The following is a 13,849-nucleotide window of genomic DNA, read 5'->3' on the forward strand; positions in this document are numbered from 1 at the left end:
CTGCTCAGTGGAAGTGGCTGAGGAGGGGGGTGGCACACTCTGCCATTTATGTGTGGTTGCTAACTGTCCAAACCCAGATGAGTTGTTGGCTTTGGTATGTTTAAGGGATCTTAACCCAGTGAGACCAACCATGGTGCCTTTCCCTAGGAAATAATGAAGCCTAGCACTGCTATTCCCATTTTTAACTGCTCTCCCACAGGTTGCTAGCAGGGAAATATTTGCCTACATCCTGCTGACCTGATCATTTTGGACTGAAATCCTTAAATCAAGCTTTTATACCCAAATTCTAACTCTGCCTGTTGAGCCCATCCCCAAAAACCTACCTGTGCCTTGGTGCTGGAAAAGCTGGTAAATCCACAAGAATAAAGGAGTGGGTTCTGCTGTACTGTGGTGCAGGAAAAGGCATAGATGCTTTAGCAGTGATTCAGTGAGCACTGCTGTGAAAAATCACTCTAATTTTGGTAGTTCATACCGAGCTACTTACCCATGCAGTGGAGGAGCCAGGGAACTCAGTTCATTTATCATGGCGCTTGCAATTCAAAGCAGGTGAAGCACTAAATAAATATCAAGCAGCAAGTGATCATTTCTACGGTGTGTGGAGATGTTTTGTGGACAATCGATGGGGACAGGGGATGGGACTTATCTCGGTCATTACTTCTGTGCTGATGTTCCCGAGGAAGGCAATTGATTTGGTGAGGTTTAAAAAACAGCCTTGGCCTTCAGCATTGTGAGAAAGGGTCGTTTGAAAAACACCTGGTGTTGAATTAACACCCAGGATTTTGACAGGCTTGTCCCCTTCAAATCAAGGATTTCCAGACACCGCGAGCTCCCCGTGCCAGCCCCAATCGTACAGTAAGTCCCTTTGTAACACCGGAGCCACCACGGTGGAGGAGGCAGAGCGGTAGGATTGCTCTGATCTTGAGCTTATTCTGGTGCAGGTTATAGTCTGTATCAGCAGAAATCCATGTTTGTAACACCCAGCATTGCATGGAAACCCAAGTGATTCCCTTTATGTAGTTCTAGAAACTTCAGCGTAGCTTGTTTCATCCTTTGCTCTCAGGAATCACATCTGAGAAGTCCCTCCTCAGCAAGAGAAACAGGTTGGTATCAAGTCCCTTGTAACCATGATTTCACAGCATGTGGCTCAAATGTTATTTTCTCTGTTTTATTGTTCATGTCTGTCATTAAGCACAACTGTGTTGATTTTATTTTTCCATTTCATGGTTGGGTTTGATCTGAGGGCACTGCAAAGTTAGAGGGATGGGATGCTGAATGCGTCTGGAGGACAAAACGCTCTTCCTCCCTCTACCCCTGCCCTGCTCTGTGTGCGAGGGAACTTCTCTACTGTCCCTTCATCCCTGTTTTGTTAGACTGGTCCTTGCTTTGAAGAGCTTAAAATCTGTCTGTCTTTGAGAACTTGAGCTGGGCTCAGTTCAAGGTCTCAAAGGCAGGCCCTTACTCTTTATTGTAATGCTTATAATAAATGCTAGGCTTTCATTTTCAATGTTAATGCAAACTGTAATGGGATTGCAGCAGTAAGAGTGAGGGCTTCTCTTGGTTGTAACGTGAGGCCATGGAAACGGGGAAGATTTTATCCCTAGTAGAGTAGAGTGGCTGTGAAGAAGCAGAGCAGCGTCTGAAGCTGTTTTAATCAAATAAATGCAAATGAAGCCAGAATGATCGCACTTGTGCAATGACCGAGTGCAACTTCCTTCAAGATGCAGAATTACTTTTGGTTTCAGGTTAATGTATGTTTACCACAGTTACTCGCACAACCCAATGCACGTGGGGACAGAGCTCCATCCACCCTGTCCAAGCGAGTGCCCATCCCACCCACAGCCCTACGGTGTCTCCTTGCCGGCTGCTTTTCGTGAGCCACCGGCTCCCGCCCTGCCTGTGGCCACTGGGCCAGCCCGGTGGCACTGCACACAGAGACCTGGGGCCAGCTCTCCCCGGTTGGAAGGAAAACCCAAACAAGTTGCTGAATCAAACTAAATGTGTTTTTTAAGCTTAACCTAATCCTTTCTAAAGCTTTATTAATGCCAAGTTAAATTCAAGCCTAGCTGTTTATTTTTATTTCCTCTTAGGCTTTATTCCTTACTTGTTTGAGAGTGTGAGTCTTTTAGGACTCATTGATACATTGGTTCCCTTTTAGAAAGGAGCCAATCTCAGAGTTTTTCAGCCTACTTTTTTGTATTGCCTGAAAACCCGTGAGCTTTCATTCCCTTTTCATCTAAAATACTTTCACAATTTAATTTTAAATTTTGGGTAACAAAACCCAGTAGCATTTCCAGATGGAAAGAAATATGTTGTGTGTAATTCAGACGCTTGCAAAGTGATGTTTGCGCTGCTGTCAGGTGCACATCTACCAACAGCTTTAAGATTATGCTTTTTTGCACATATATGCACTTTTATGAAGCAGCTGTTGGAGCGGCAGCTGAGCCTTCAGGGATGTAGAGAGACAGGGCTTTATCCACCACTGAGATGGACCAAGGAGGAGCCCAGTAGGATGCTGGTGCCGAAGCACCTTGCTCTTGAATCGAAACGTCTGGCATCTGATGGCAACAGGCTGAGCTTTACTGGCAGCAAGAAGGGCTTTCCTTTTAGTTTTCTTCTGAAAACCGTCACTCATGCAATCTTTTCTATCCTCATGTAGTCTGACTTGTATCTGCTTCAAAACTTGATGATTTTTTTTTTAATTTTTTCTGTGACACTTGCAGAGAATGGGAGGGTACCAGCTATTTTTGCGTGAGACAGACGCTGTTCTGTGAGTAACAAAGTCCCCCAGATCTCTGCAGAGCAACCTTCGCTTTGCAGCCCTGCTGCTCCTTGGGGATGAGCCCACCAGCTACCAGCACCAGGGTATACACACGGATTTTTCTCCTGATTTCAGCACAGGTGATGGAGGGGAGCTGTTTGCCAAGAGTCTCATGGCGCCACGTGGCATGCAGGAGCTGAAAAGACAGAGGTTTCTCCTCTTTAACCTGGCAGCCCTGCTCCTGTGCCCTGAGCAAGCTCTGAAAATCCAGCGTCCTTGCACGCAACGGGTCTCTAACTTCAGTTTTAACTAATCTCTTCCTAATCCTGGGAGGTGCCAGGGAGATGCCCAAGGGGACGTGGTGGGATGCCTTCCTGGTGACTGAGGCTTTTGGAGCCTTCTACCATGGGGCTAGCTGAGGCCACCACCAGCTGTTCTCAAGCCAGTTTTCCACACAAAAAAGCTTGTGCAGAACATCAACAACCTTGCTGGTCCCACACAATGAGGGAAGGAGGGAGCACTGCAAGTGCACTTGCATCAGACTGCTGGTACCTCCATCCCTGTAGAGGCTTGAGATGGGTCATGCCCGGTCTGCCAAGGACTTGGCCATCGACCCTGTCTTTGGCCGTGCTGCTGCAAGGCTTATTGCTGTGGGATTAGCATCTCCAGTGCACGTTGCCCTGCTAATCGTGTCTCACTTCCTGCTTCCAAGCACGATCACCCCACCCAGGTCTCTCTTGGCTGCACACAGCCTCACCACAACCTTACAGAATCATCTTGGTTGGAAAAGACCTTGAAGCTCCTCCAGTCCAACCATGAACCTCACACTGACCGTTCTCAACTCCACCAGATCCCTCAGCGCTGGGTCAACCCGACTCTTCAACCCCTCCAGGGATGGGGACTCCCCCCCTGCCCTGGGCAGCCCATTCCAACGCCCAACAACCCCTTCTGGAAAGAAATACTTCCTAAGAGCCAGTCTTAAGTTCCTGCCGCAGCGGCAAAAGGCCGGTTTGGGGAGCGAGGCCATAAAACAGCGATTCCCCATGGTGGCACGGGTGATGCTGAGCACTGAGGGAGCATCTTGCCATTGTTACCATGACACCGCTGGCATCCTCTGCCCTGGCTTTTGTCTGCCGGGCCCTGGGTGCTCAAACGCCATTGTACATGGGTGGGCAGCAGTGCAAGAGCTCTGCTGTTGGTGTAAAAGATGCCTTGCTCTCTTCTGTGTGATGGCTGGGGACTGCTAGGCGTGTTTCTCCTTGCAGGACAGCCCTGTGCGTGCCTTCCAAATGAGATGGATCATGAAGCCGACTGAAGTCAGGCTCCATCCCAGTGTGCACTCTGCTGCTTTTATCTGCGAGCAGAAAAATGACAGCCAGGAGTTTGCATTTCAAGCTCAACCCCAGCAGGCTGAGGGCATGGCTGAATCTCAGTTTGTTTCTGGTTTTCTGCAAACAGCTCTGACCTGCTTGCCAGGGATGATGTGAGGAGCCTGGGTAGGGTTGGTTTGGGGTTTTTGGGTGGTTTTTTGTTTTGTTTTTCTTTTCTACGGTGCTTTAATGCATTGCAAATACTAGTATCTTCCTTTTACTGAAGCAGGAGACTTAGGATTGTGGAAATACCGAGGGGGGGTAGGATGTTCACACAGACACTCAGATTGAGCCTAAACCACCAGAACTCAGTCATTTAAAAGGAAAAAAGATACTTTAAAATTCCTCCTGCGGAATTTGTGAGAGCACCTGTATGGAAGTGGAGCAGACCCTGATTTTCCAAGAAACCTGTTCCCCAAACAGCCTTTGCCAGGACATGATTTTTAAAAATTCTTTTTGGGTGTATGCAGCAGTGCTCCCCTCCATGAAACGGAAAAAAAAAAAAAAAAACAACAAAAAAACAAACCAAAAGATGTGCTTACACTTATTTGGCCCCTGAAAGAGCTCCCTGAGGGCGTTCAGAGTCCCCCAGGCACTTCTGCTGGGATGGCCCCTGGTTTTCCAGGGCTGTCCCGGCAGGGATTCAGCTGCACCCAGGGGGAAATGCCCCTGTGGTGAGGTGTCATTTGCATAAAATGCTCCAAAAATAAGGAAGCTCTCCACTTCTGATTCTGAGAGATGGCCTCAGACCATCGGTGCAGCATATTTTTACTGGTGGGGCTGTGTTTAGTTTTGCCTTCCCAGCATTGGCTGTGCTATCCCAGTTACTCGTTGGGCGGGTATGTACATCTGAAGCAGTGATGGCAAATTGAACAGGGTGTGTGTCTGGGATGGGAGGAAGATCCTGCTGCCAAATGGGATGTTCCCTCCCAGGGAACTGCAGCAAGAGAAGCTTTGCCCTCTGCTCTCGCATGTCCCACCAAGGCTGCCTGAGCCAGGGAAGCTTGCAAAAACCCCAGGCCAGCTCCATCCCCCTTCTGTACAATTATTTTCCCTCTGAATTTTCCCTGGCCGAAGGGAGAGCAAAAACAGGGCTGGCATCTCCAGGCCAACGCTGAATCACAAGCTTCATCTTACACCACGCACTGTGATGGGACAGTTTGTGTACTTGAGAGGAGGCACGTGCCAGAGTGTCTCACTGAATATATTTGGGCCTATATTTGGAGATCAACCACAGGAGGCTGCAAATAGCTCGCATGCTTTGAACATGGACTTGGGATAAGGCGCTCTTCACCTTGGGTGACCTCAACACTGATCTGTCTCACTGCTTCTGTCTGCTGGTAGATGTTCAAGGAAGATCTCTTTTTCCAAAACAAAATCTGTGCCAGCCTCCACTACAACAGCAGACCAATGTGCTCATGGAGCAGGAAGAAGTCTTTCAGGGCAGTGGATATTTGTTCCCAGTGTGGTTTTGAGAGAAAAACTGAGTTAATTTGTGAAGAACAGCCTACCCTTGTCATGCTTTTCAGCTGCAGGCTCCCGTTGGGTTTGCTAACCAACACAATCCAGTCAACCAATGCATTCAAAACTTGAATTTTCTCCAAACAGATGCGACTTTACTTTTATTTTTTCCAGCATCTCGCTGAAAGTAGCGCCACAAATACTCTTTCTGAATCTGAATAGTTTGGGGATTTTTCATTTATTTGTCTTTACAGATCACTATGAGGGTATCGACAGGGCTCCAGGGTATGAGACCATGGTAGCAAATAAGCTTTAAAGCCAACTCAGGATTCACTGGCAGCTCTCAAACTACTTTTTGGTGAAGTTTTAAATCCAACAAGTTGGATGACCCTCATAAATGCACGAGAGGAAAGTTGCTTTATTTTAACTTTGGGGATTTTTTGACTAATGAGTGATCTAGAGGAGACTCAGAGCTGCCAAACTGCATTCAAGCCAGTTTCTAGCCAGGAGGTGGAATTTTGCAGGTGACCAGGTGATGATACAATGTGTTTATAGGACTTTGGGTCCATGTAATTACTTTGATGGATAACTTTTATAGATGGAGCTAATCTCTGAGAATAGCATTTAGTTTTTTACCTGTCTCTAGAACATGTTACAGCATACATTATGGCTGCAGGGTGCTGCAATTTTAATATGATCTGAGTGAAAGACTCAAGTGTTAAAATTATTTGTGCGGGTCCAAAGTTCCATCTGAGCTCTAGTTGAGAAGAGGGACACTGAAAATTTTATTTTCTTTATGAATACTGTTTTGAAGTTGCATTCACTAGCTGCAAAGCAAGAGATGAGAGGTTTGTTCTGGTGTTTGATAACTTGCCCAAAGTTTCTGGCAGGTTTCAGGATTATCAGTCCTGGACTGGTAGTGTTCAGGAGAAACTCATCTGTTTTGGGAGGCAATAGAAGAGAGTTCATTGGAGATGATTTCACTGAACCATGGCGTAGTGAAGGCATTCAGTGAAGCTGTGTGGGGTAGCAATGCTACATCAGAGAGATTTCATCTATCTGTTAAAGAGCTTCTCCCCACAAGGGGTTGTATTCATCTTCTTTATACTTATTTGTCTTGATTTAGTAAAAACCCTGAAACAGCTAATTTTTTTCTTGTTTTGGTTTGGGGTTTTTTTTTGGTTTTAAATCTGTGATCAGGTTTCTTTTCTTTTTCACTGCCTGCATCACAGCTTGTGCCTGCATTGGCTGGAAGACTCGTGAGAGAGCTGGGGAGCAGCTACAATGGCTTCACCTGGAGGCCTAGAAGCCTATTGAATGGACAAAGGAAGATAAACTTCTCAGTTTTTCAGAGCAACACAGACCATGCAGCCTCGTACATCTGCAGGTTTAGGTCCTCGTGCAGGACGCAGAGATGCAGCAGCATCCTTCAGAGTCTGTTGGGAAGCCCCATCTCCCTCCTGGCAGTGACAGGTTACACCGGTGCAGGCTGGGGGTGAAGGTGCAGATCTGCAGCTCCGAGCACAGTGGGGTGGAATTAAGTTAGCCACAGCTTGCGAGCCAGGCAGAGAGCAGGATGCAGCTGGCTCTCTTCTAATTTTCTCCAGTGAGTGATGATTCAATTCCAGTGCAGGAAAGCAGGCACAAATGGGCTCTGCTGATCTGAGCTAACCCTCTGGACCAGCTGGGCTTTGCTCACCCAGGACACAGGGCAAACCTCCTGCGACTTGCTCCATGCAGACTGTTCCTCTGAAGTACTCCCAGACTCGAAGAGCACCTGGGGAATGTTTGAAGACATCCAGGCAGAGCCGAAAGGGTTTGCAGGAATCGTCTTCAGCCAGTGGGTAGCCAGGGAGAAGAAAGCCCTGCTGAGGGGAAGGCACGTAGAGCGACGGCATTCGGCACGGCGAGTCAGACGATTTGCACAGCTCCTCCTGGGAGACCTTTGGGTGCAGGAGTGGGCGCGAGTCATGTTCACGGACCTTGGTGGCTCTCACAACAGATGTAGGTCACACTGGGAACAGACTCTGCTCATACCGGAGCGAGCATCCAAAGCCTGGCTTTGCAACGCAGGGTTGGAATCGGAGAAAGGTGGTCCTGCGAGCTGACCAGAGCCGCTCTCCGAGTCCCATTCATCATCACAGACTGTCTCAGGAGCAGATCTTTGAGGGTATTCTCTGCGTATGTAACCCCACTTTTATTCCACTGGTTTCAGGTCATAATTGTGCCTTTTCCCTTTAAAGTAGGAAATTTCATTTTTAAAAGAAATCCTATGCAAAGGATTGGACTAGATGATCATTGTAGGTCCCTTTCAACTGAAAATACTTTATTCCAAAGAAAAGGGAAGCTTTTCTGTGACGCACTGACCAGCAGCAAGCAGAGGACTGCATTTTGGCAGAGTATTGCTAAGTGAAAAAGGGGATTTAGTTTCTGAAAGAGGAGCCCACAGACAGAGAACCCTTGCATGTCATTTGGAAAAAAGCATATAAACGCTTTAAAGTGAATGCCCAACAGTGGCAAACTCCAGCCACATTCGAAGGCTTGTTAGATACAGCATTTCATGAATACGATGTGATTATCTTATGGAGGTGGATAACTGGTGGCTCGGTACCTGACCTGACAGAAAGTGCTGGTCTGCCTTACATAGTCTTTTTTCTTTTTTTTTTTTTTTGAATGATCATTTTTAATACCTTTGAATAATTCTTAGCTGTAACTGCACAGTCATTGTGGGGGGGAATTATAATCAAAACGTCTCTGATACGAATGCTCTGTGCTTTTCCCTTTTCCAGAAATACTTTCAGGCTGACACCTGCTATTGTGCTGATGCTCATTTTGCTCCATCACATTTCTCTGCAGATATTTCATCTACTCTTTTTCTTTTTAGTTAGTTACAAAAGGCACTGACTCAAGTCCTTCAGAGTTGTCATTTCAAAAATGGATTCAGAATAACAGCAAAGAAAATGTTTTTCAGGGGAAGGCGAGAGAATCCAGAAAGTACTAAATGGAATAAAGTTGAGCGCAACTTTTTAGCAGGTGCTGGAAGAGCAGATCAGCACATTTATCATCCCTTTGGTCTCCGTCTTTCAGGATGTTTTATGCATAGATGAGACCTTTAGGAAAACCAAGCAGTGTTTAGGAAGAGCTGGTGTTGACAGCCTGCACTTCAGTCCGGCTAGATGAATGGTGCGGTTGATCACTAATGGAACAAGCACAGAGACGGAGAGCTGGGATGTGCGGGAGAGGTCCCCAAGGAGGAGCAGGTTGGGTCCTCGGCAGGTGCCGGGTGCTGACTCTGGAGGGTGCAGAGAGCCGAGCGCGGCCGCGGTGACGTGGCAGCCTGCCCGCTGCTGCCGGCCGTCAGCAGCATCTGCCAGCTTATCTCCCGGTGAAATGTAATGTGCTGTTTACCATCTGTAAAGCATTAAATGACCTAGCCCCTATTTAAATCGGAGACTGTCTTGACAACTGCTGTCTGCAGCGCGGCTTTGGCTGTCTTCCCTTGGGGGGAGGCTGGAGGAGTGCGAAGCGTATTCGTGGAGAAGATCCACTGGTAAAAACAGATGAGGGTTTTTTTAAAATAGAACAGCTTAAGTTTTTAAAAAATGTTTACAACTATTAACATCATTTATTCACTAAAAATCCCAGCTGCAGTTTTCATTTTGTTTTCTACATTTTAATAAACTCTTCAGAAAACGTTTCACCGAGTGAAACCGACTGGGGTGAGTATTTTGAACACCAGGGCATGGGATCTATTTGAAGACTCAAAGACTGAAGGTCGCTGCTGGCTACACCTGGGAGAAGGTAAGGTCCCTGTGTCGCTTGGCTTATGTCTGATGAAAGATATACGCACATTCGTTTTCAGAATGTGACCTGGCAGTTTCTGATTTCATAACTAGAAGGACAGATGAGCTACCAAGTCCTTGGACAGCTTCACTCGGTCTCTTCTTGGGGCTCCCCAGTTTTAATGGACTATCCCACGCTGTCCCATTGCAGTTGGACTAGATGATCATTTGTAGGTCCCCTCCAACTATCCTATTCTGCCCTGTCCTATTCTTTCCTGAAAGGAAAAGAAAGGACAGACCGTGAAGTGCAGAGCCTTTGGCGATATGCCATGTGCAGCAGGATGAAGGCCCAGGAAGCAGCTAAGGCAAAGGAGACAAAGACCTTCAAACAGGTGAAACACTCGTCGTTGCTAGTGGCAACATCTCTTGATTGCACAGTATTTGATAAGACGTGGGAAGTTAGGGAGGAGGTTGCTTCATCCATCTAACGCTACTGTAGGATGTGAACGTGTCTACCACCCATTTTCAATTGAGCTCATTACAGAATCTAAACTGGCTATTGATCATAAATTCTCCCGTTTCTGAGAGAAAACCCTTTTCAGTCCACAGTGAACCTTTCCTGCCATATTTTCAGGTTAATCAACAATTCTCATCCTTTATGAAAAATAATCATAAAGCACATGTTCCCTCTTTTAATGCAGTTCTCTCTCACTTGGAAACCTTCCCCATCCCTTCTCTTTTCCAAAGCAAAATAATTAAAAACAGAGGTTGATTTGCATCTCGATGTAGCTATTTTTTAATGTTAACTGAAAAAATGGCAAAGATCATTTTAGCATGGGAATATCATAACAGTTGTATTTATTTTTTTTTTCCCAAACAGGATAGACATGGCAGTAAAAGCCTTTCTACTTTGTAACAGGTTTAGTCAGCTTGACGTGTGCTGGGGTGCTGCCACCCTCCTGGATTTGCCCCAGGAGCTGAGCACTGACCTCACCCCTGCCCCAGCCCCTTATTCTGCCCAGCACATCATCACCCCTGTCCCGCTTTCTCTGCTGGGCAGAGGCAAGAGCTAGCACTCTGTCTGAGGTGAGGGGTTTTCTTTAAAACACGGTTGTAGTGCATCACCCCCTGCTCGCTGCAGCTCCAGCGGCTCAGCCCATCTCCCTGCCACGCTTTCGCCAGCCCCAGAAAGGGGATAATAATGCTGTGCCATGCATAAGGATTAATATTTTAAAGTGGGTTGAGGTTAAAAGGTGTGGCGTGGATCTGATCTGTGCTATTGAAGGTCAGCAGAAGCTTTAGGATGAGGATAGAGTAATAGTACTTTGAAAAAATAATTTTGCTTTATTCTTTCAAATGCAATTATTTTCCGGAAGAACAGCAAGTAGTTTTAGTGTAATAGCCGTGGAAGTTGATCACAAGACACGCAATCCCTGCGTGACTCACAGTGCTTGCATTAGCCCTAATGCTTTCTCTCTTCAGCATTTAAATTTCTGCTTACAAAATAGTTTATAGTAAGCTCTGCAATGCATAAACATTAAAACATAGAATCAGATGATTCCCTAAATATTTCTTTTTCCTTTCACCCCCGGATGATTTTTACTCACAGCAGCACACAGCATGCCACGCAGCCAAACCCAGACCACGTAGCCCTGGGCTATTTGTCCCGTGTAACCCACGTAATGTGCTTCTGTGGCTTGGGCATCACCCCCCATGTGGTACCCAATCTGCCAGCTGGTTATTTTTGTTTTCAGATCAATTCTCAGACACTGAGCCACCGAAGCAGCTGCCTCTTTGTTGGTCCTTAAGCCACGTAGAAAGATTGCCTATTCGATCGGCTCACATCTGCACGGCATGCCATGAGGTTGGGTGGAAATAATTTAGTGTACTTTTTTCTGCTCATTGCTGTACAGCAGGTATTTGCACGACTGCCTATGTCAGGTTTGATACCCCGCTCAAGCCACGTAGTTGCATGTGGGCACTAGATGCCTACTTGGCTAAATGTGTGCACCCCAGCACATCCAAGCGTGCAAATCCAACTCACGTTAAGTGGATCCATCTCTGCTTTTATCCTCTGAATGAAGAGACAGTCCTGGGTCCGCCAGCACCACTGGTATTTGATATCAGTTTGTTGGAACACATTGCCCATCGTCTTATTGAATGCACTGCATTATTCATCAGAGAGATTAAAAAATGGAGTAGCTATTGTTGGTCCCATTTAAACTCTCAGTTCCTGCAGCATTGAAAGGAGCGGTCATTACCTGTCTCCTCTTTCAGGGCAGATCCAATTTGCCGGGATGCATATATCCTGGGAAGCTCCGTAGGGCTCCTCAGGGCCAGGATGATTTATTTATAGGAATGACCTTCCACCACTTTGAAGATTTTCTGTTGACATTTGTGCACTGGTTAGTGTTTATGGCAAGAAATTCTCTGTATTTCTAATTCCCCTTTCCATTTGCAGAAAGTTTTTGTAATCTGTTTTATGGTTTGTTAAACTCTGGAGTAAACCATAGGCCAGAGTTACAGCTCGGATGCCTCTGTGGCTCACTCGGACAGCCTGCTTGTTTTCCATGCCCATGTTTTCACATTCCTTCTCTGGATATGAAGCCCAGAGCTGCTGATTTACTGCCCCGAGCAGCATTGCTGCATTTTCCTGCAGGCTGCACCCCTGCAGCAGCGACACAGCATCCCCCAAAAGATGTAGAGGTCCTATTCCCATGGGCTGCTGCTCGGGTGTGTTTGAAGAAATATTTTCATCAAGCTGCAAATGTCTCCAGGTACACCGAGCATTACCCAGACCTGTGATGCCTGTTCTGGCTATGACCTAGGCAGATGAATAAAGCGCAGTTGCATGACCCATGGGCTTGGCCACACAAACCTCCGGGGATGTTCTTGATGAGCAGGAGTGTCTGTGCTTATCTGGGCAATGTGACTGTCCTTTTTTGTGTCCTGTTTATAAACAGCCAGGCTGGGCTGACCCAGAAGGGTTTTGTTTGTACCCGTGGTGCACTGGTCTGTGAAGGGCTTTAAATAGCTACTGACAATTATTTTAGGATTTTGAACAGGGAAAGAGCTAGTAAATGTCTTTGGAAAAGGTCTGATTAATGCAGCGGGAGAGAGCGGGGAGCCGGGTGAGTGAGGTGTGGATGCAGCGGGACGCATGGCTCCCCGGGCATGATGGGACATGCAGTTAAATGACATTTCTGACCACTGCTGTGTAGTCGGTAGAGACAAACTTAAGGCTGATTCTTCTGCTGAAGGTATTAAACTTCTCCACTTCAGGATCTCTGTTAGTGAACCATATAGCCCCTTTATGTGGGTAAGAGCAGAGAGAGAAATAATTACCCCAAAACTCTTCACTGAGTCACTGCTGCAGCACGGATTACCGTTTGACAGCCGATGCCCACCTACCCCCCCGCCAAGCGCTCCTTCTTGGGGGATCTCAGCAATCTTAAATGTCCCGAGGCGTCTGACACACATGGCATGGTGCCTCACTGAGACCTGCAGCAATCCCCTCCGTCCAGGCTGTGTCTCCCAAATGCCATGGGCAGCCACCCGAAGAAGCCCTTGCACCTTGCCTGCCCTTCACTACTGGGCTGATCAGAAATCCAGCCCACTGCTGCTTCAGCAGAGAAACATAGAGACAATAGTAAAATCCCTCACAGAAGGATGCGAGAGTCAAGTAGATGCAATGTTTTAAACTGCAGCTCGGTGCAGCTGCAGAGAAACACTGAGCATGAGGCAAGTGATGGTGGATCCCATTGGTTCTGCGTGGAAATGAATGCACTCCTGCACAGCATAGCCAACCTCTTAAAATGCAGCTGGCTTCATGCAGGGAAAAAGTTGATCTCTGCAAAGCAAAAGCCTTAATGTTCCAGGAAGTAACTGTGTTTTATTCATAGAATCAGAGACTGGTTTGGGTTGGAAGGAACCTTAAAGATCATCTAGTTCCAACCCCCTGCCCTGGGCAGGGACACCTTCCACTAGCCCAGGTTGCCCAAAGCCCTGTCCAACCTGGCCTTGAACCCTTCCAGGGAGGGGGCAGCCACAGCTTCTCTGGGCAACCTGTGCCAGGGCCTCACCACCCTCACAGGGAAGAATTTCTTCCTTAGATCTAATCTAAATCTGCCCTCTTTCAGCTTAAAACCATTACCCCTCACCCTATCCCTACACCCCTGATCAAGAGTCCCTCCCCCCTTTCCTGTAGCCCCTTTAAGTCCTGGGAGGCTGCTCTGTGGTCTCCCCGGAGCCTTCTCTTCTCCAGCTGAACACCGCCAACTCTCTCAGCCTGTCCTCACAGGGGAGGTGCTCCAGCCCCCCCAAGCATCTTCATGGCCTCCTCTGGCCCCACTCCAGCAGGTCTGTGTCCTTCTGATGTTGGTGCCCCCAGAGCTGGACACAGCACTGCAGGGGGGTCTCAGGAGAGTGGAACAGAGGGGGAGAATCCCCTCCCTGGACCTGCTGCCCCCACTGCTCTG

General features: G+C 47.3%; 1 protein-coding gene across 1 annotated transcript in view; it reads left to right on the forward strand.

The window, feature by feature from the left end:
* Positions 1 to 9,114: 9,114 nt before the first annotated feature.
* Positions 9,115 to 13,849, forward strand: part of ZRANB1 (zinc finger RANBP2-type containing 1) — a 70,101-nt gene continuing 65,366 nt past the window's right edge. Inside the window, exon 1 of the mRNA XM_074875512.1 lies at positions 9,115 to 9,390. The gene's annotated coding sequence lies outside the window, so the exon portion shown is untranslated. The remainder of the gene's footprint in view (positions 9,391 to 13,849) is intronic.

The sequence above is a fragment of the Strix uralensis genome, chromosome 7 (genome assembly GCF_047716275.1).
Source record: "Strix uralensis isolate ZFMK-TIS-50842 chromosome 7, bStrUra1, whole genome shotgun sequence".
Classification (NCBI taxonomy): domain Eukaryota; kingdom Metazoa; phylum Chordata; class Aves; order Strigiformes; family Strigidae; genus Strix; species Strix uralensis.